This window comes from Xiphophorus hellerii, chromosome 2 (assembly GCF_003331165.1).
Source record: "Xiphophorus hellerii strain 12219 chromosome 2, Xiphophorus_hellerii-4.1, whole genome shotgun sequence".
NCBI classification, from domain to species: domain Eukaryota; kingdom Metazoa; phylum Chordata; class Actinopteri; order Cyprinodontiformes; family Poeciliidae; genus Xiphophorus; species Xiphophorus hellerii.
The window spans coordinates 25,918,490-25,939,431 of record NC_045673.1 but is presented as its reverse complement, the minus strand read 5'-3'; the positions used below and the strand labels follow the sequence as shown (position 1 = coordinate 25,939,431).

Sequence of the window (20,942 nt, the reverse complement as noted above, 5' to 3'; positions counted from 1 at the left end):
GCCTCTATTCAAGAGCCCACTCAGTAAAACAAGTTGAAGAAAAGAAAAGAGTACAGTTTCAAGTTAAGGAGGCCTTGGAATGAGCGAGATTAGGTTTCTACAGTGCCATGTGTGGAGAGCTGGCATATAAACGCTTTCAAGGGACATGTACAGTTTCGCAGAAAGTGAAGTAATAACCATTTGATAGATGTTGTATTTGCATGTGACAGTTCAGCAGGGAAATATCCCAATTCCACTATAAGGAACCTCTGTGAGGCCAAAAGCAACATAAGTTATGGTTTGTTTGTGTGACTTTATTTTGTCTGCACAAACACTTCTGATTTATTTGAAAATTATAAGGAGGCAAAAAAGCAATGCCAGGAAGAAAATGTGTTTGTCGTTTTTGGTTCCAAAACATCTACAATCTGAAATGCACTAGTGACTGCTGTTTTTGAAAGTTGGATTTAACATTAATCTCCTTTTAATGTGGAAAAACAACAAAAATAAGATCATTAACGGGGCTATCTTGTGGATTTTGTCAATAAACAGAAGGCACGGGCAGCTTTTCAGTGGCACATTACTTTGTAGTCTTTGCCATAATAAACTATAGGCTGATTTTTAGTTCATATTCCCAATACTAAGGCATTTATTATGGCAAGTATCTCTGTTTTTTTTTTTTTTCTAAAGGTATGACAGGATATGACTAATTAAACTGAGTCCGCCTGTTGACAGAGTTGACTCGTAAAAACTGTCAATGACACTCGACTACGAAAGCACAGAAGAAGCCGCCAACACTTTCAAGTTGTTTATCAGGCAGCATTGTAAAAAGAAAGAATGAAATAATCTGTGACCATTGTAAGAATACTGCTGACGATGAGTTACTAAAAGTGCTGTAGTTGTAGTTCAAAGTTTCTTAAAAGAAAAGGAAGCCTTGTCAACGCAAACTTACAATTAGACAAGCATGAAAACCAAAACAGTTGGACGAATAATACGTGGGTTAAATTAATCTGCATGGAAAAGACATTTTGTGATTTAAATCCTTATTTTCTATGTTAAAACAAGGACTTTGGTGGAATACAGTAACGTACCACACTGTAATGTACTGCACTGTAATGTAATGCTCTGTAACGTAACATACCAACCACTTTATCTCTTAAGCACGCAAAAATACAAAATAGCTGTTGACCAAAGTGCTGTACAACAAAAATATGTTTTTGTACATATGTTTTACGTACAGCACCTTAACGTACCGCACTGTAACGTACCACACTGAAATGTACGGCACCGTAACGTACGGCACCGTAACGTACCACGCTGTAACGTACCGCGCCGTAACGTACCACACTAACGTACACCACCGTAACGTACCACACTTTAACGTACCGCACTGTAACGTACCGCACCGTAACGTACAGCATTGTAACACACTGCACCGTAATGCAACGCACTGTAACGTAACATACCAACCACTTTATTTCTTAAGCACTCAAAAATACAAAATAGCTGTTGACCAAAGTGCTGTACAACAAAAATATGTTTTTGTCTAATTTTTAAAACCGTGACACATGGAGTTTTCCTTGGCTTACTTCAATCAAAAGAGTGATTATAATCTAGGTGTGAGGCGATAAATGCATGAATCAGTGTCTCACGGTGGCGTCTAGACAGGAGGAGCTTATTCATAAATTTGTGATGCTGAATTTTTTATGCAGGGCCAAAGAAGAAAAGCCAAAGGAATGAACACGGATGGAGCTACTGGCTTTAAAACACATGACCTCAGACCTCTTTTTGGTAAAATTAAGAAAATTCCAATCTGAATATGCAATTGTTATGGTTCACAGTGTCGAAACAGCTATAAGTGTAAGTAAAGCACAGTTATCATAATCCGTTGCTAAAAATATCTAATTAAAAACAATTAAAACTGCGGATTCAGCTGTGTAGTTTGACAAAGAAGAAATGAGGAAAGATTTCTTCAACAAGGGGTTTGACCACAGCATGTTAAAAACTGTTCGGCACCACATTAGAAGTCAAGCTGCTCTTAATAACATTAAGAATAATTGGGACATAAGAGGACATGGAGGAACACCATTACAGAGGGAGCCAGATGGTTTTATAAGGTTTTCTAACAGTAACCAGATTCCTTTTCATTTATTCAGAGATGAGATCAACTTATGAGTCTTCTCTGGGTTATATTTTTATTCGTTTCTATCCACGTTATTCACATTTTATTCAAATTCACCCTTTATCGTTCTTGACTAGGAATCTAAATGTAAAGGGAAGGCTAATTTATTAACCATCCGAACTTATATATTAAAACTGAGTGGTTTTGACACGTATGGTTGTGACAGTGTGGGAGTCTGCTGCAGACAGGAAGTGTAACCATCTTTTAGGTTTGAAGGCACAATAGAGCACACTATCATGAATTCTTCTTTTCTTTGACCTTTGTTAACTTGCACGTTGCCAGTATCACAACCCAGAAGTTGTTTTGAATTCATGCGAGTGAACATGTTGTCACCTGGTGTATTAAACAATCAGGATTCTAGTAAAGGGGAACGCTAGTCTTGTAAAATTGTAATGTTTTTCTATTTTACTGCAGAAGTCTCTTGCATAAAAAGTTTAGAAAAGGTGTTAATTTGACGAATATGTTAAAGGATGCAAAAGATCACAAGGAGACGGCATTTAAAAGCAAGACAGAACACACTGCCAACAAGAAGATAAAAATCTCAATTTATGGCATTTTATATGATACTTCAGAGTTCATCTACCATTACTGTATTAAGTATCCCCATTCTATTATCGTTATTATGTAAGAATGAAATGGGGAGACATCTGACACAGATTTGGTAGTCACTTACCACACCATAACTCCAATCATTTCACATACCCAAATTTATTTCTGAAGGCTCACAGCTGTGTGGGTTACCGCTGTTTCCATTTGTGATTTATGAATGAAAACAAGTAGATACGAGGCTGCTCAGATTTAACGGTTTTAACAGAAAGAAAAAAGAATCAAATCTATGAAAGAGACTTAAGATGACGACGCCTTTTAAATCATTTCGAAAAGCCCAGATAATGACGTCAGGGCTCTGTAAGCCTCTCACTGGGTAGTTCGCAGGATTTGAATTCACAGGCCTACCTGTGGAGGCATCATACAAACTCCTCCAGTGGGTGACATCACTAAAAAATAACGACATATCAACCAAGGTACCAGACATTCACAAGTCCGGTTCGTTTTTTGTTGCGATTTCCAACATGTGGGAAGGTGCCACATTTGTGTTTAGAGTATAAAGATGAAAGAGACATTTTGGTTCAAAATGTGTATCTCAGAAGTTGTTTTGAATTTATACGAGTGAACATGTTGTCACCTGGTATATTCAAACAATCAGGATTCCAATAAAGGGGAACACCAGTCTTGTAAAAAGGAAAAGACCTCGGAGTCAGCCGGAAAGATGCCGGCTGACTCTGATAAGAGGGTCAAATTATCCATGGTGAAACTACTGTACTGGCATGCGGTGAAAGGGCAATCAGAGCGGAAGAAGCCACTACTCCAAATACAACAAATCATCCAATACTATCCCAGCTGAAGAAGACGTTGTGTACAAGAGCGGCGCTCTTCACAAAATAGATGGCCCCATGATGAAGGAACCACATCTCACAACAATCGGCTAGAAAGTTACTGGTCTTCCATAAAGTACCCTGAAAACAGCGAAGTAAACGTTTTGAAGTGCTCACTTTCACAGAGTATTTGGCGCGTGACCAAAGTGGCCTGAACGCTTGACCCAATTATATGAGTTCTGTCAGGATTAACGGGTCAAAATTTCAACAAACAATTGTGAGAAGCTTCTGAAAGGACTCCAAAAAGGCATATCCTGAGTCACACGGTTTAGAAGGTGATTATTAAAGGTATTAATGAAGGGTTTTTACTAAACACTAAGGTAATGTTATGTTATATCTAACTTTAAGCAAGATTCAATAGGTTGTTCAATCCTGACTGAACTTAGTCAGTTAAAGTTTTTTCCTTTGACATACTACGTCAAGTATTTTTATGAAGGAAAAAGACAAGATTAGATTTGAAGTGGCCCCCACCATACCATCCAGAATGCTTAAAACCACCAATCTGTCATCTAGGATTTAAATATGTATTGGTCTTTGCTATCAGAAAAGGTTATGATTGCGTTTTGCCTTGCTTGGGGATAGAGCGGGTTAATGTTGAGGATAGCCTTGCTGAAAGGCATTAGGTATTAACTTTCCTCTCCTTTTGGGTAAACTTGACGGGTACATCAAATGCATGCTTTGGCACTGGAGTTTACATATCTGCGGAAGCTAAACAGAGTGGCATTGACTCAAGGTGTGGTGCTATATTTGTATCTGACCACGGCTACGGACAAGCACAAGTGCACGGACAAAGAGCGCGCGCACACACACACACACTCCCCCACGTTGCGCGTGTAAATGCACACGCCTCGTACCGCCAAACAGCTGGGAGTGTTTGCAGTGTGAGGAGGCCGTTGGTTCTCCTCTCGGCCGTCTCACACAATGAGCCGTGCGCTGTCTGTGTTTGCTCTGCGCACAACTCAAACAGCGTCCCCTCGCCGTTCGAGCACGGCCCGAGGTTTGCTCTTTGTGAAGGCTCGCGCGAACCCGGGGCAAGGCTTGGCCTCTGGTTGCACTCGCGGAGAAACGAGTGGGCCAAGTTCATTGAGAAATAACCTAGAATTTCAAAGATGCGCCTGAGTCCGTTTGACTTTCGCTACCCCGATAAAAAGGTTTCGACTCGCCGGTCAGGGTCACGGAGATAACGCGGCGTTTCACTCCCCAAACTACGGCACAATCGCAAAGGCAAACAGGCAAACAGCCGAGAAGAAGAAGCTGGTACACTTCGAGACTGCGCTTTGGCTCTGTTGAAAAGTGGTTTGTGAAAATGTGGAAAAACAATCAGCTCCAGACTTTTGTTACAACATGAAAAAAAGAGACACTTTAAACCCACATTCTTTTATTATTGTCTTGGATTACATCATAAATTACTTGCATTCTGAAATGGCATTGAAGTTCGATCGGCCTAAAACAGAGCAGGCTTGCCTTTATTTATTCCAGAGTTTCATTATTTTGCTGATGAGCCCACACATGTAAATCATTCAGGATGAAGCGCATCGGCTTAAAGCAATTTTTTTCTTCTTCAAATGGTGTGGGTAATCGCTGCCTGCTTAACCTTTGCAATGCTCTTCTCCTCGGAGCGTAAATAATTTCAGTCGAAATGACTTTTTGGAGTTTACTGTAAATATGTAAATAAGTCAGAGGTGCAGGAAATCGAGAGACCTTTTATCTGCTACCTGCTCCTTTTCAAACAAATTGTGTAAAACTGCATGTCAGTTGACATAGCTATTTAGCTTATTATTTTCTTTTTACTTTCTATTGTCTGTTGAATAAATAAATAAATAGTTCTTTTTGAAATTGTTAAATGTTTATTACAATGTGCACTTGGAGTTGTGATAAAAAGTACAAATTTGGGTGCGCAAGTTTGAATTTATACTCTTAGATTTTTTTCTCAACCATACAGGATCAAAAATGGACAGACGGTGTGATTTTGTCCCTGTTCATGATGGATTTGGTTTATTTTGGTGGACGGGTATTATGCGCAGACCTGGCTTCCAGGGGAATTTCCACGTTTTCAAATGGACTGAGGTTCAGAGCACCACATTGCTTCCAAGCGTCAGTCATCAGATCCAAACTGATGACTGACCATGTTGAAAAAAGCCACAATGTTCAGTAATCAACATGTTGACAATAGGAAATAGTTCTTATTTTTTGCGTCCACTTTGCTTAAGGAACCATTTTCACACACGGCCCCACAGCATAACGCCACCATCGCCATAGATGACAGAAATCAATTCCCTAATAAATTGGTCTTTACCTTTTTTTGCAGCAACTGCTTTCCCTCTCTCAGAGTTACCAACACACACAATCATCTTTGCGATTAACGATTCCCCTGGCTGATATTCAATTCAGTTTGCCTATAGAGTGCCAAGTCACAACACACCATCTCAAAGCACTTTGCAAAAAAATAATTGAAAAAAATCTAGTAATCTTATTTTACGTACATATAATTCATTAAATTGTTTTTTTTTTTTTTAAGTTTTCCATCTAAGGAAACCCAGCAGACTGCACAGTCACTGAATAGAAACATTCACTCCTCCTGAATGTGAACGTAGCAACAGTAGACGATTGCTGGCATTGTGGTGTTGACTCTGCAGCAATCCCTCAAACTGAGCATGCATGCAGTGACAGCGGAAAGGAAAACTCCCCTTTAACAGGAGGCAACCTCTGGTAGAACAAGGTTCACAATGACACTTAGAAACTGTAACATGACTTTTGTTGCAGTGGCTTCTTCCCCTCTGAGTGACATTTCAACGCATGTTGAGACACATGTCACTCACTTTAAATAAATAATAATAATAAAAATTAAGTTAAATAAAGTTTTTCTTTTTTTCCTTACCTTTAAAGCCTCCATCTCCATTATTCCCGAAAGAACTTCGTCTCCACAGGGTCAAAGTTATCAAAAGAAGACAATTTTTCATTTTCATGTCAGTCGTTCTTCCTGTAAAGTGAAACACAGTCAGTCAGCAACATTTAGAGGTGTTGGTTGCGTATTGATAACATTTCTATCTTTGTCAAGCGTCTTCGCCAGTCCAACCTAAGATGGGTTCGGAGTGTCCCGGCCTTCCCCGGCGTCCTCGGAGCGGGCCTGGCATCAGCCCGCCTGTCAAACACAGGTTCTCTTTGTTGTGTCAGCTGCACATTGAACCTTGCAGGGGCCTCACATACACAAAGGAATGTTTGGACGGATCCATTACACGGCCCCGCACACCGCTTGTTTGGCTGTTTTACCCCACAACAGTAATCGGACATTTTAAATAGGTCCGGGAGCCTCTTGGAGGTCTCCGACACTCGATAGTTGGGGAGAGATAATGCTTTTGCGGACAATGCCGTCATTCTTTGAACGGTGACATACAGGAGAAATACATTAAATGTGTGGTGCCTCGCAAAAAGTATTAGTACCCGTTTGACTTTTTTCCCCCGCATATTGTCGATTTACAGCCACGCACTGGATGTTTTTGGGGCGCAAAGTAAAGCGCGGTAGTGAGGTGGAAAGAAAATGATACTCTTTGTCACACCGTTGTCTGTAAGGACCGCCAGAGGGAACCTTACTGTACCGTGTACACGCAGTGCGTTTGTTCAGAACTCATTTTCAGTGAAAGATTCTCATGACTGGAGTAAAATACCAGAGACCATTAGAATGTATCAGCCTTTTTAATCATTTTCTAATCATTTAAAATTATGGCTGTTAGATAATCAAATGTGCATACACTCAATGAGGATGTGATTCTTACTGTTTGTTGTGGTGAACTTTTGTGCTACATGGCTTTTTGTTCTTTTTGAATTTGTAACCTGATATGGGAGGGGGGGTTAGATAAAAAAATGCTTTTATCTCTTTTTTTGATGGAAGAGGCGTATGCATTTGTAATGCATTGTATTCATATTAGAGTGTACTGCCAAAGTTCAACAAGAAGTCCTGCACAAATCACCAGACTAGTAAATGGTCCATGCATACATTATTGTCTGTTCTAGGTAAACGTATTCTGGCATTAGGTTATAAACTAAACTACCGTCCAACAACAAAAAGAGAACGAGAATAATTCAGAGGAGCATCCAAGAGGCTCTGGAGGAGCTGCAGAGATACACAGCTCAGGTGGGAGACTCTAATGACTGGACTGCCTTTGGTGATGAGCGCCACAAATTCGTCTTTAACGGGAGAATGCCAAAAAAGAAAGTCATAAGACGTCCCAATGAAAGCTAGCAACGTAGTAGACACAGCAAACAGGAGGCCAGAACTCGCTCTGAACGTTCTTTGTGAGAAAAGCTCTGTTCGGCAGAAAGCTAACATTGCACATCGCCGCAGTGACGCATGTTGCATGGGGGGTGGGGGTGGGAGGTGCTTTTGTTGCTTCTCTCCCTTGCATTTGGAAGAAATCACATATGGATTGCTCAGAGTGTTGATCCTGTTGTTAAAAGTTATGAGTTCAGGGCTCAAGTGTGTTTGTCTTCCCCTTTTCTGCGCAATAACATCATTTGATGTTCAAGAACAGATTGTCCAGCCCGCCAGATGCAAACCGAGCAGAAGTTGGGAGCTTTGAATTTTTCCCAGTTGTTGCAAGCTTCCGTTTTCTACGCCTTCTCTCTGGGGGAAGACGGAGCTCGGTTCACCACTGGATACATGAATTTTATAGAAATGTATTAAGCAGGGCTTCCTCCCACAGTCCAAAAATATGACTGTCAGGTTAATTGGTCTTTCTAAATTCTCCCTAGGTGTGTGTGTGCATGGTTGTTGAACGTAGCTGGAGATAGACACCAGCACCTCCTGATCCCACTAGGGACAAGGGTGTTAGAAAACCATGGATGGATGGATGGATGGATGGATGGATGGATGGATGGATGGAGGGATGGAGGGAGGGAAGGAGGGAGGGACGGACACACACCTGTGTAAAACTGACCCCAGACAAGGTGAACGTCTCAGTCCACAACAATACTACAAACTGTCCCGTTTCCCACAGGTGCAGGTCTGGTGTCAACTCCACCATAATAAAGTTTACTGATTTAGCATCTGCAGGATATCAATGACAAAACATTGACAAGTTGTTTTTTATTCAAACTTTTTTCAAACACCTCAAAATTTCAACTATCCTGCTTCAGTGAGATAGTAGCTAAGTGAAACAGTGTTGTTATTGGTGTTATAGGTACTGATTCCTCTCATCGGTCAAAGCCAAACACAGTTTCTTCGACTGTGAACAGTTAAGTTACTAATGCGTGCCGTGGTTTTCAGTGGTCAAGTGTGGATCGACATCGACGTCTTTAGAAAATTGTTCTGTACCAGTGAGTGAGGTTTAAGGTTGCATTGTCGGGTCAGGACACACATTAGGCGAAAAACTGGATGTGCGTTGGTGAAGGTGTCCAAGGGGTTTAAGGATGGTTTAAATTGAAATTTGGGGTGATTGTGGTGCGTGTGGGACTGGAGGGGTTCTGTACTCAGCTGTGTTAATGTGTTTCACATTTTTTCAGGGTTCTGTTTGTTTAAGAAGCTATGCCTTTTAGTTTTATTCTACTTAGGAATAAAAGAGAATGCAAAAATATCAGTTTGCAGGTGTGCAAAGGGGATAGAGAAAAACTGCTGAAGAAGTGGCAGGATACTAAAGCATGACACACTCTTCAGATTTTTGTTTGTCATAAAAAAATTAAAAAAATTCTCTCCTTCACCTTAGATAGATTGAACTTTGTGGTTCCAGCATGGCGGACTGAAAAATTTCAAGGGGCACGAATACTTTTGCACCGTAAGAGCAGCTAAGCAAAGCTTGAGTTTTTCCTCAAAAAGAACCTCACCTCAGTTTTATTTCACATATCCGTCATTCATCCGGTGCAATTTGCATTCAGCACACAATTTATTTCAGTTCTCATGGCGCCCCTGGCCTCCACTTAACCCCACACTTTTCTCCCTGCGTGTTTGTGTCTCTAGAAAGCCACTTTGTTGTGTCTGAGCAGCGAAGCATCGCAGTGAGCAATGACTTTCTGTGAAATGTGACTGCTATTTCAACTCCGAGAGCGCAAAGGCTGCCTGCGGTTTGTCTGTCTGTTCGGTCTGTGCGTCTGCCCTCAAGTTTCCCCCTTCTGGTTGCAGAGGAAGAAGACGTTTCCGCAGACGCAGAAAGAGTGACAGTCAGGGTTGCCAGAGCCTGTCGGCAGGCTCAGCTTGACTGCAGTTTGCCACAAGAGAGGATTCAGGAGTTGTTTGACAGCAGGAGGGCGCAAAGGGCACTTAAAGGTTCCAGTGGAGTACAGCTGCGTCGAGGCTTCGTCCTTTGCTTCCTCCGCCCCCTCCTTTTCTCGCTGTGTCTCCTTCTTGAGCTCCCGAGAGCCTCCTTTGATCTGACTTTGGAGCTTTTGGGTGAAAATTGTGACAAAACAGTTGAGAGGCCGTTCTTCCCCACAGAGTTTAGGGCCATTGCCTCAGCGCCCAACAGCATTATAGAGATATTTACAGTCATAACGTAAAACACATCATAAACTAAATTTTGAAGCACATACAAGCTACCCCATCTGGATTCATTAGAATGTGGTTCAACCATTCTTTTATTGTACCCTTCTCTATTTTGGACTTTGTTTTAGCAATTATGCCATCAAGCACAGAAACATTTGCATCTTGAAATGACGCTCTTCTAAGTTTGGATCGGCTCTAAGCAGGTATAATTAAAAGCTTCCATGTCGAATATTCATGCTCAATAATTCATTTTCAATTGTATGTTTACTTCAATTTTTAGAATAGATCAAATTTTGTATATTCTAAAACAAAAAAAAATTATTTGGATAGATTTTAGATTGATTAAAAATTCTCTACGTTTAAATGTCAAATCAATTATAAAACTGATTTTACTCAAATAAATCTGTTACATTTTAATATATTTTGTAAAATTTAGCTTATCTGGTTTGTCCTACCATGCTAAAAAGACATGGTTTCCAAAAAATAGTTTGCGATTATTAGCTCTTAATAAGCACGAGTTCTTGCAACATTAAAACATCAAAGGAAGTCTGCCTTACTTTAGTCACGTGACTTAATATGGTGAATTAAGTGGGACATATTGTTTTGAGTCTGATATTAAGCTTGTAACAGAATTTGTGACTCTTTATTTTGGAGAAAAAATAAATTACTTGCAACCGCACTCAGTACCAGTAGGTGGCGATAATGCTTACCTAGCGGTTTTTCCCAACCGCCAATAAAAACCAAGAAGAAGAAATTACGGCGGACTCTCACGAACTGCGTACCAGGTAAAGCTACTGACAGCACTCAGTAAAGACAGCCATGAAGGAGCTTCCACCACTTTTAAATGTTTTGTGTGGCAGGATTTGGGGAGTTTTCTAGATAAAGACAAAAATGATTTGTGAACGCTATGAGAATACCACAACTGGCTAACTGCTAGCCGCTAACGAAGCTAACACTTGTCCCAAACCTTCAGGATATTTTAATAAATAATTTACCATATGGTCAACCTCTATTCTTACTTACTTAAACAAGAAACGGTGATTTGTAGTTTTATATTGTATTTTTGGTAACTGCCGCCATAGTCATGTTCACAGTGATGACACATTTGAATTTTGTCTGAAATCACAACTCGCATGTGGCTTTTACTTCCACCCTAATGCATCTCTTTTTAAGGCATGGTACAAACCACGAGAAGCTCTACTAAAGTACTTTTAGCAACTATTTTCAAAGTGTTTTATATGTATGGCAAACATATTGGATACTGACATCAGGACTGCTTAATGACTTCAACGTCCGCAGTCAAGACAAATATTATTCATTGGGAACAAGTGTCCACGGCTAAGACCTGCTAGCATTTTTTTACATTACCATTACAGTGGATCCCCTCATACTTGTGGTTTTGTCCTCATGGGTTTTTCTGCAGAACGTGACTCCCAAATATTTGTGGAATGTCCACATATTTGCAAAATACGTAATATTTGCACTTACAAATATGATATGCTCTATCATATTAGTGATATGATAGCGCATATCAAAAATATTTGAAAGGACTGTAGATTTTGCAACCAAAATATGTAGACATGCTCTTCGGTGGCGTTTGCAGACTATAGATTAGCTTCCATGCTAGTGCAAATACGGCTTTTGCTGTGCGTGTTAATGCATATTAAGGTGTATTTGGTGTTCGAATGATTTAAATAGCCAGCTAAGAGTGATTATATATTGTGGTCTCAAGTATTCACTGATTTGTGCTATTCACAGGATGTGTTGTTAGCTGTTTTCTGCTGGGCGCCAGTTAAAATGAATGAGAAAAAAATGGTTGGATAAACCAAACTGTAATCAAAATCTTTAGATAGGACTTGCTACCAAAATAAAGTGACTAATCTTATTGAACATTGGGTTTACAAAGTATACCTTTTGAGTAAAACAAACAAAAAATCTAAATATGTATTAATTACCAGACTTTCTTTTTCTGTTGCATCTTGCTGAACTGGGTTTTACCCTGCACTGATTTTCATACCCACATTCTGTTGGGCCGTCCGTGACGCATTCACAGATGACTAAAAGGAAACAGACCAAATGTTATTTTGCTCCTCTTATGCTCTGCTTCTGAGTATTTGTTTTATTCTTCGCAGAATTTATTTGTTTTTGGTCAATTCGGCCACCTCCGTATCTCCCGGAGTCTATATTGCACCCGGGAGTGTTTAGCCTTTGAGCGGATTCAAGGTTTTCCATTGACCAACGGTTTGCAGAGGTTATAATCTTGTACCCCAAAAGACAGATTTCCCGTTAAGGCCACAAGAGCTGTCTGCCACCGCTTACTGGAATCTGACGCGTTTTTTTGTAAGGAAATACTTGTTGGCAGACGCCCTGTGCCCATAAAGCTCCCAGAGAACAGCAGATTGCGAATGCGGACAATGCGATTCCTCTTGTTCAATCAATGGGACACACGGGCAATAAATTTGTCCTTCCTTTATCTTCATTCAGCTCGCGCACAATAATGGGTCCCAAACGTATGCAGAGCTGGCGACGCATGCTGTTGTACAAATGAATCATTCACAACCAAGCAGTAAATACATCGAGGGACATATTGGTGGTTGATGTGTGGCTACATTCTGGCGCCCTTGAAGGATATTCAGGCTTGACCACTGTCGTCAGGAAGACATTTGCGTGATGATCTGTTTGGGAATGACTGTCCATCTCAATATGGCATGCTGTAAAAACAAAAACGGCTCAGTGGGGGCTGATTTACACATCAACATGTGTTTGATATTCAACCTTTAAGGTTCCTTGTAGTCTTAAAAAGAATAGAATTTCATTTTTTTTATCCCACCAGAAACATCAGTAAGGCCATAATATTTTGACACGTTGATGTTTCACTCTTACCAGCAGATGGAGACAAAGTACAGAGCACAATATTCTGCACAATTACCATGCATCACCCTCAAAGTGACTCTGTTTTACTTCTGCCCTATCTAAAAGAAAGGTGAATTCACAAAACAGTGATAAAATCTTATTATTATTATTATTATTGGTCTTTCATTCTGATGTGAAAGATTTAAGCCTTCAGATCAGAATGAAAAGGAAGCAAATACTAGAAAAGATTGTTGACTCATCACAGACCTCCTCCTTGAAATAAACTATTTGAGTGTGCACAACCATCAGAGGGAGTAGATGCACAAGTAATGATGCTGCAATGGGTAGGCGTTATCTTAATATAGCTGCAACTAATGATTATTTTAGGAATCGATTATTGTATTCATTATTCTGATGACTAATCGGATAAAAACAAAATTGCCACTTTCTGTAGATTTTTCATTTAACCTTTTAAGCATTTTATACAATACTGGCACAAATAATTCAATTCCTTTTTGAAATAAGAAAATAAACATTTTATTGCCTAAAATTCTATAATATAGCATTCCTTTTGTGAATTTAAAACTGTTCCACTTGAGGAGTTTTGGGTAAAACATAGTAGTTTTTATCTTAAAAGCAAAATGTATATGCATTTTGCGCAGTTTGGGTCGAATTACTTCTCTGAATATGTTGTTCTTTCAGCAAACTGTTTCTTTAAATCTGCGATTAATGGATTACTAGATTAGACGATTATTTCACTACTCAATTCATCAGAATGAATCCGATTAATCATTTCAGCTCTACTCCTTGCCTTTATATATTTATCTTGGCAAATTAAGCAGAGTCTCAGATGCCATTTTAATAGCTACCATCTTTGCATCCTTGCTGTCAAAGAAAAGTTGGAAGAACTCTTCAAAGAACATAAATGGAATTAATATGTTTGCGCACATGTTTTTTTTTTTTTCCTCCACCATTACCATATGCAAAAACTTGCTCAACAACTCGAAAGTCAAATCAAATTGATGGATAACAGACGATAAAGGACGGCTTCCAAAGATCCATCGGGATATTTTTTAGAGATTTACCAGTAATCTTTTAACCGCTTGCAGAAGTCCCCGTATTGATGAAGTGACCTTTCCTTTCCTTTCCTCTCCTCGGCCTTCCCGTCTGTTTATCTTGGTCTGATGTGACAGGACTCCAGGGACGTGTCTCTTCCTCTGTTTTCTTACCCACTCTATGAATCATTATGAGCTGAAGTTGAGACAGATCCGCCAGCTGTCTTAACGTTGGCTCCGATCCCCACTCGCATGCCATTGCACACATGAATATCATTAATAGCTTCATTAGCACTTCCTGACCACCGCAGCGGACTGAGAGGGAGGTTTGATTCTTGATTGCTGGACCGCTTTGTAGATGGAGAACAACACGTCTCCGGTGGTTCCAGGCCTCGGCCGTGTGATTGAAACAGTTTCTGGCTCGGACACCTTACCCTCCCAGTCCCACCAGGGGTATCGCTGTACAGTAACAGAACCCCAGTTCCAATATAACGCAGGGATCTGCTTGAATGTATAGAACTCGGCGCTCAAAGATCAAGCAAATGTAAACGCTGAATTGCACAATCTCTGGCAGATCTCGACTGGAATAAATTGCCAAGCCTGTCTCCTCTCATGGTCTGTGGAGCGCTTTTTCAAAAAATCTGGAAAGCACAGTGGGGATATAAAGCAAGCGGAATAATAACCACCATTTGGTGATCTGATTATTCCCGAGTGAGGAAATATCATTCATCCCTGAAACTGCAGGAAGAATTGGACCTTTCAGAGCAACATGGTTTCTGTTACTATGCTGCATTACAACCAGTCTGTAGGAAACCAGAGAGAGACAAAAGTATTCACATCCACATTTGATTTTCCACATTTTGTTACGTTTAAGTGACAAAATTCATTTTATTTCATTGGGGGGTTTATGTGATAAACTATTAGAAAGTAATGCTAATTGTGAAGTAAACAGGAAAGAACAAATAAACAAAGTAACTTCAGTGGACAGGTCTCTTTACTCTGATACCACAAAAAAAAGACTTAAAATTAGTAAATAGAACAAATTTACACATGCCTGTGTAAATTCAGCTGTTTTGTGAAGGCCTCAGAGAGAACGTTATGGTGCGTCCATACCAAACACGTTACGCGCGTCCGACGCTTCAAGTGTGACACGTGTACTTTGAATGTAGACGTTTGACATTTTACTCTACACCTAGTGTTTCGGGTGTCAGGAGCGCCGGGTTTACATTCAAAGTCTATGTGAAACCTCATCAAGGGCGTGTCAGATGCGTCAAAATCGCTCTGGTTGTTGATTTCCTTTGCTGGCCTATTTATCGGATGCCTATTTATCAAATTCTTCAAATTGTACTGCAATGGGCCCTTGACGTGCCCTCCACATAGTCTTTGAACGTAAACCAGACATTCCTGAAATGCGTTTGGTGTGAACGCACCATTAGAGGGCCTTAGTGAACAAAGAGCATCATGAAGACCAGGAGAGAGGTGAGGGGTAAAATATTGAATACGTATTCCTGTTGCAAAAAACTAACACTGCACATCATCCTGAACACACCATCCCCACTGTAAAACATGGCAATGGCTGAATCTTGGTTGTGGGAGGCTTTTCTTCAGCCCGGCAGTGAAGCTGGGCAGAGTTAATGGGATCTTAGGAAGCAAAAGTAATCCTGGAAAACAAATTGTTAAAAGCTGCAAGCTACTTTAGACCAGGACAGATTTTCACCTTTGAGCAGTTTAATGACCCTAAGCATACTGCCAGAACTGAAAATGGAGAGCGGAACGACCTTCATCATACTTCATAGATGGGCAATTTGTGCTCTACAGTCTGAGCAGACTTCACGAAACCTCTAATGCATAATTCAATGACAAAGGGTAAGCTGTTATAAGGATGCTGTAAAATAATCTCCATATGTTGTTTGACTTTAGGTCAATGAAACAGGCTTGTTTCTAACAATTCTATTTGTCTTTTAACTGTAAGTAGCTAACACAAGCTAGTAGTTCATCATTCACCTGTTGTCTAAAGATTTCCAGATTCAGGTGCTGTTATATTGAATTATTTGTCTTTGTAGTCACAATAATGAAAAACAGGACACCCCACTTAATGTTCAGTTCTTTCCAAGGAACTCTTCACCTATCATGTTTAATCTTGTTATCTCTGGAAAAAAGTGATATAATTACAGATAAATACAAAAAATCACCAGGTTTTTCTCATTCACAAAACATATCACAATCTTATTCTGAGGAAAAGGTTAGAACATTCTGCTCCCTAACAGCTAGTCCCTTTAGTCCAATACTTCTCGAAGACTTTTCCTGTTTCCACTACCAATCTCTGAAAGCTATTTAAGGCTAGTCCCACTTCTCAATTTCAGCTTCAAGATGTTTGAGGGGTTTCCTGCATGTACAGTCTGCTTCAAGTTACCCCACAACATCTGTGATTTAATCAGTGAGATTAAGATCTGGACTTGACTCGGCCCTGGACTTTCCATCTCCTAATTCTCATGCAGCCCTTCTTGGATTTGCCGGGATGTTTTTGGGTCATTGTAGCATGTTGCAGCATCCAGTTCTGCTTCAGTTTAATTAATTAATTCATTCATTTTTATTTTTTAGTAACTATCGATACCGAGCAGAATTAATGGTGGATTTTATGTTGTTGAGCTGGACCGTTATTGGTGCAGAAACGGGGCATAAGGTTAATTTCCTGGAAATTTGTTTTTAGAATTGTCTGTCATAGCGAACATCATTCTGGTCTCCATGTTTTACCTGGAGAACAAAGGTTTTCTCTTTGGACCATATGAAGGTTGAACTTGTGAAGCTTCTTTCCAATTACTAGTAGTAGCAAGAGTCTGGTGTAGATTCTGTGATGATATTTATGGCTTTTGCTGACTTCTTTTAGCACCTTGCTGTTTGCTTTTAGGGTGAACTTGATTGGAGGGCCAGACTTTAGCATGTTGCTGTTGCCAAATGCTTCCACTGGTAGGCTGGTGGATTTCAGATTATTTTGAGAACCCTTTAAATTTCTGAACAAAACAATGATGAGCTGCTACAATCTGCTTTCTAAAAAGCCTCAAGACACCTTTTATGATTTTACCTTGGTGATCAGGCCCGTCAACTATCAGGAGCAAACCAAATCTGAATCTCTGAGGTTTAAACAGGGCAAACGTTCAGCAACCTGTTAAATAATCATGTTCTCATCATGTCCAACTGATGTGATTTACTAGTCTCTAACTCTTCCATAGTTGCTCTGTGAAGAGGGCCTGTGAGTTTACCTTGACTTGCCCCACACTGACATTTCCTCAACCCATTACATCACAGTTTCCATTTTCCAATGAATAGAGTGGGCTTCTCTGTATAGTCCTTTGGGTGAAACAATCCCCGGTAAATTGACTGACATACACCTTTCTTTAACAGTTACATCTCCGAGGATTAAAGTTTGCTGAGGTTTGAGTCTCTGAAGACGCTCTCCCAATAAAGCATCTCCGTCAGGTAGACCTATGCTTCCTGTTTACACAGTGCTTCCTGTTTGTCCAGTCCCTCACCTGTTTCCTTCTCTTTTTGAACGGAAAGCTGCCTGTCATCTTGCGCATGCAACTTGTTGTCAATAAGACTTGTTTTAACTATTCCTGGGTTGTCTGATCAGTGGGTCCGAACTGTACTTCACCCATTATAGTAAACTGGCCTCTCAGATGAGAGGCAGATAGGAGTCTAAAGTCATTCACCAACTTCAAGATTGATTACTAGCTGCTAATAAACAGCAACTGAAAATGGGATAAAACATTTTTCCCTACATAATACTATCTCCTGAAAGCCTGACGCTCTGGCTGGTGAGCCATATCATCCATATCCAAAACCACCGCTGGCTGTCCTCATAAGACAATCCAACACTGGTTAGTATTTTCTCTAAGATTTTGCTAGCGAAACAACTCAAATTTAATCTCAGTAGAGTGAAATGCAAGTTGAATTGTGATTCTTTTCACATTGTTATGCACATACTATTATTAGATTACTCCTACAGTATTCATTTCAGCACTTAGTATAAAGTATGACTATGGAGTTTACTCCATCTGCATCTTTGTCAGTAGACCTCCTGCAGCCAACACCTAGAAATACTTCCACTAATGAGATCATGTGTTTTTTTCCCCCTAAATGCTTCAAAGATTTTGAGAGAGATAAAAATCAAGATTCATTGACCCAGTAAATTATACTGATGGAATCTGCACTAAATTTCCTCTGCATATACAATCAGCCTTTGGTGTGTCTATACCAATTTGCACCTTTTAAACAGAGCAGACCCCAGAGCAATAAACTGCTTGACTCTCACATGTTTAACATCCCCTGCACTTGCAGCTGTCTAATCACACGGGTCAGATAGAAGTTCAGTGAGTAATAATCACACATTTGCCAGTTTACCCTCTTTTATTTCCTTTGCCTTTTTTTAATAGATGGCACAAGGTATTAATCTGCTTGTTGGTTATGATGAAACCGTGCAGCTACAAAACGTAAATACAGATATTATTTAAAAATGTCAAATTGAGAGCAGGAAAAGAAACAAATTACAGAGAAACTTCATCATGTCTTCCTGATTTATTGCGCCTGTTTCTCCTTAAATCTTTAAGCAACATGTTTTTTAAGAAAAAAGTGACTTTTAAGCTATATCGGCTGTTTCAAATCTGTTTCCAGCTCACGTTGCTGTCTGTTAACTTTTTCTGGTGATGCATGGGCCTTATCGACTGAACAATACTGTGGTGATGCCATTGCATAGCCACACCGGGAGGCCGACTGTACTGAGGGAGTGATACAAAGAGGGGAAAAATGTCACTAAACAGTAACTCAAATGTCTCTGTGTGCACATTTTACCTGCAACACAAATATGTTTAAGGTAAAATCCACAATTAAACATCGATAATTATCTGTCTTCCCCATTTTCGTTTCCACATGTGTGCATATTTTCAGTCCTGCAGCTCTTAAAGATTCATGAACTCATGAACTTACTAACCTCTGAGCATTCCAGCACAAAGAAAGGGATTGTTCTTTCCTCTTACAAGGACAATGCATGTTTGTCATCTCAGGGAGGAGTCTGTGTCTAGTGTGTCTGTTTGAGATTTCTTGAAGTCAAAAACGCTTAAGGGAGTAGGCTAAGTGTTTCGATATGTAATATATCCACCAGCTCGTCCATTAGCTGAGTTGATGCTCTTGAAGTTTTCACAGCTTTAATGGTGAAAAAATGGCACTTCACAAAGAAAAGCCATTCCTGCCTCTCCCTTAATCGTTGTGAATCTTTGCAAATGTGCATTTTCAATAAGACAATACGCAAATGTGCTAGTAGAGGTGGAAGCAGTATTCGGCATGGCTGCCACCGACAACTCATGATGGATAACTATGCTATGGATGCTATGTTCAGTTACAAAAAAACTGCTACTCAGTTGTGTGCGCTAGCCAGCAGGCAGTCTGCAAAATCAATTATTTTCTTTGTCAGTCAGACGGATGAAACCCTGAAATGGAGGCCATCCAAGCGTGCTGACGAGAATCAGGCGCAGTTAGAACTCTACCAAACTCTAAAAGATATTCCCCTGTAAAAGTATCCTTACTGTTTTCTATGTCACACCAACTTAAAGCCACAATCTTCAACTTATTTTTTGGAGGGGTCGGGGGGTGTATTCTATGTGGTAGACCAATATAAAGATACTGTCAAAATGAATAAAAATGAAACATTTGGTGTTTTCTGCAACCCAAAAGCCTGCCACTGGGGCAAACGGTTGCTTTCCAGCAAAACAACCCTAAGAAAATGCTTTTCAATGCTCTCGTGAACATGTTTGAGCATTATGTTTTCTTTTAATACTACATGGATTTGATTGAAGCAATAAAAGAATGTTCATGTTGGATCCTGAATCCCTGACTCACTGTTTCTGATTTGCCCTGGCTGGGGTGAACAAGTCCACGGAGTCCCATGACTGAAAATAGAGAGCTCATCTGAGTGTGTTATCAAGGCCGTCCCCACGTCCTGTTAAGGCATGTCTGCCAGCCTGTGAAGGCCTATCACTGCGCTCCGGGGGAAAACAAACAAGACCCACATACACCCATGTTCGAAAACACCTGGCAGCATGGGTACTCACATTTTCAGCCGTGTCCTCAGAGCGAAGGTCACAGGTAAACAGTGGAGTTGAAAGCTTTATTCGCTTCCCAGCTGTTCTGGCTGTGTCCCAGGGCTGGACTCACTTTTTGACAGAGGCAAGATTTCAGATCAAAAACATTAGATAAAGTACCACACCTGAAGTATCTTGGGAGATCACATGATGACTTTACCTTAGATGGCCCTTCCCAGGATGAGAATGACTCACTTTCCTGGCACCGCTAGGGTTTTCCTGAGTCCTATCACAATAAAACATGAACACCTCCTGCACATTAAACCCCATTCATGTCAATGATTCTTGCTGAGTTTTTGAGATTTCTGTTAGAAACTGATTCTAAATACGGCTGCTTGTGTATATTGTGAAAGAAAATTCACAAATATTCATGATTATCTTCTTATGGATATGTCAGGCTTTGTCTGTGTTTAGCTCTGAATACCCAAACAGAATTGGAGTTTTCAGCCTATAATTCACGTCCAAATTCAGCCTAAACAAAGGCCTTAAAAGTCTTCTCATCTTTTTGATTTGGTTTCCTGTTAATCATTGAGCTCATATTTAGCTGTATAAACACGAGTTTATGAGAACCGTTTCACATCTGTGTGTCCAGCAACTTCTGGCTCCTGTGAACAGGCTTTCCAGCCCAGGATGACTGAACTACATTCAACAATTCCCCTACATTTCTTGGTTTTGCCTCAACAAAACCATGCTTGAAGTCAACCTACACTTTTTCCTTTGAGTTAAGGTCCAGGGATTTGTCATAGAACCACCATGAGATTGATCTTGTTGGTCTGAAACAATGACGCTCCTCACTTTGTGGTCTGTTTTAGGTCATCGACTTGCAAATTTGACAGC

At 40.1% G+C, this 20,942-nt stretch overlaps 1 protein-coding gene across 1 annotated transcript in view; it reads right to left on the bottom strand.

Moving 5' to 3' along the window:
• wnt7bb (wingless-type MMTV integration site family, member 7Bb) overlaps positions 1–20,172 on the bottom strand; it is a 77,329-nt gene extending 57,157 nt beyond the window's left edge. Inside the window, exons 1-2 of the mRNA XM_032590534.1 lie at positions 20,076–20,172; positions 6,470–6,571 (exon numbers count right to left, since the gene is read on the bottom strand). The gene's annotated coding sequence lies outside the window, so the exon portion shown is untranslated. The remainder of the gene's footprint in view (positions 1–6,469; positions 6,572–20,075) is intronic.
• Positions 20,173–20,942: the final 770 nt, after the last annotated feature.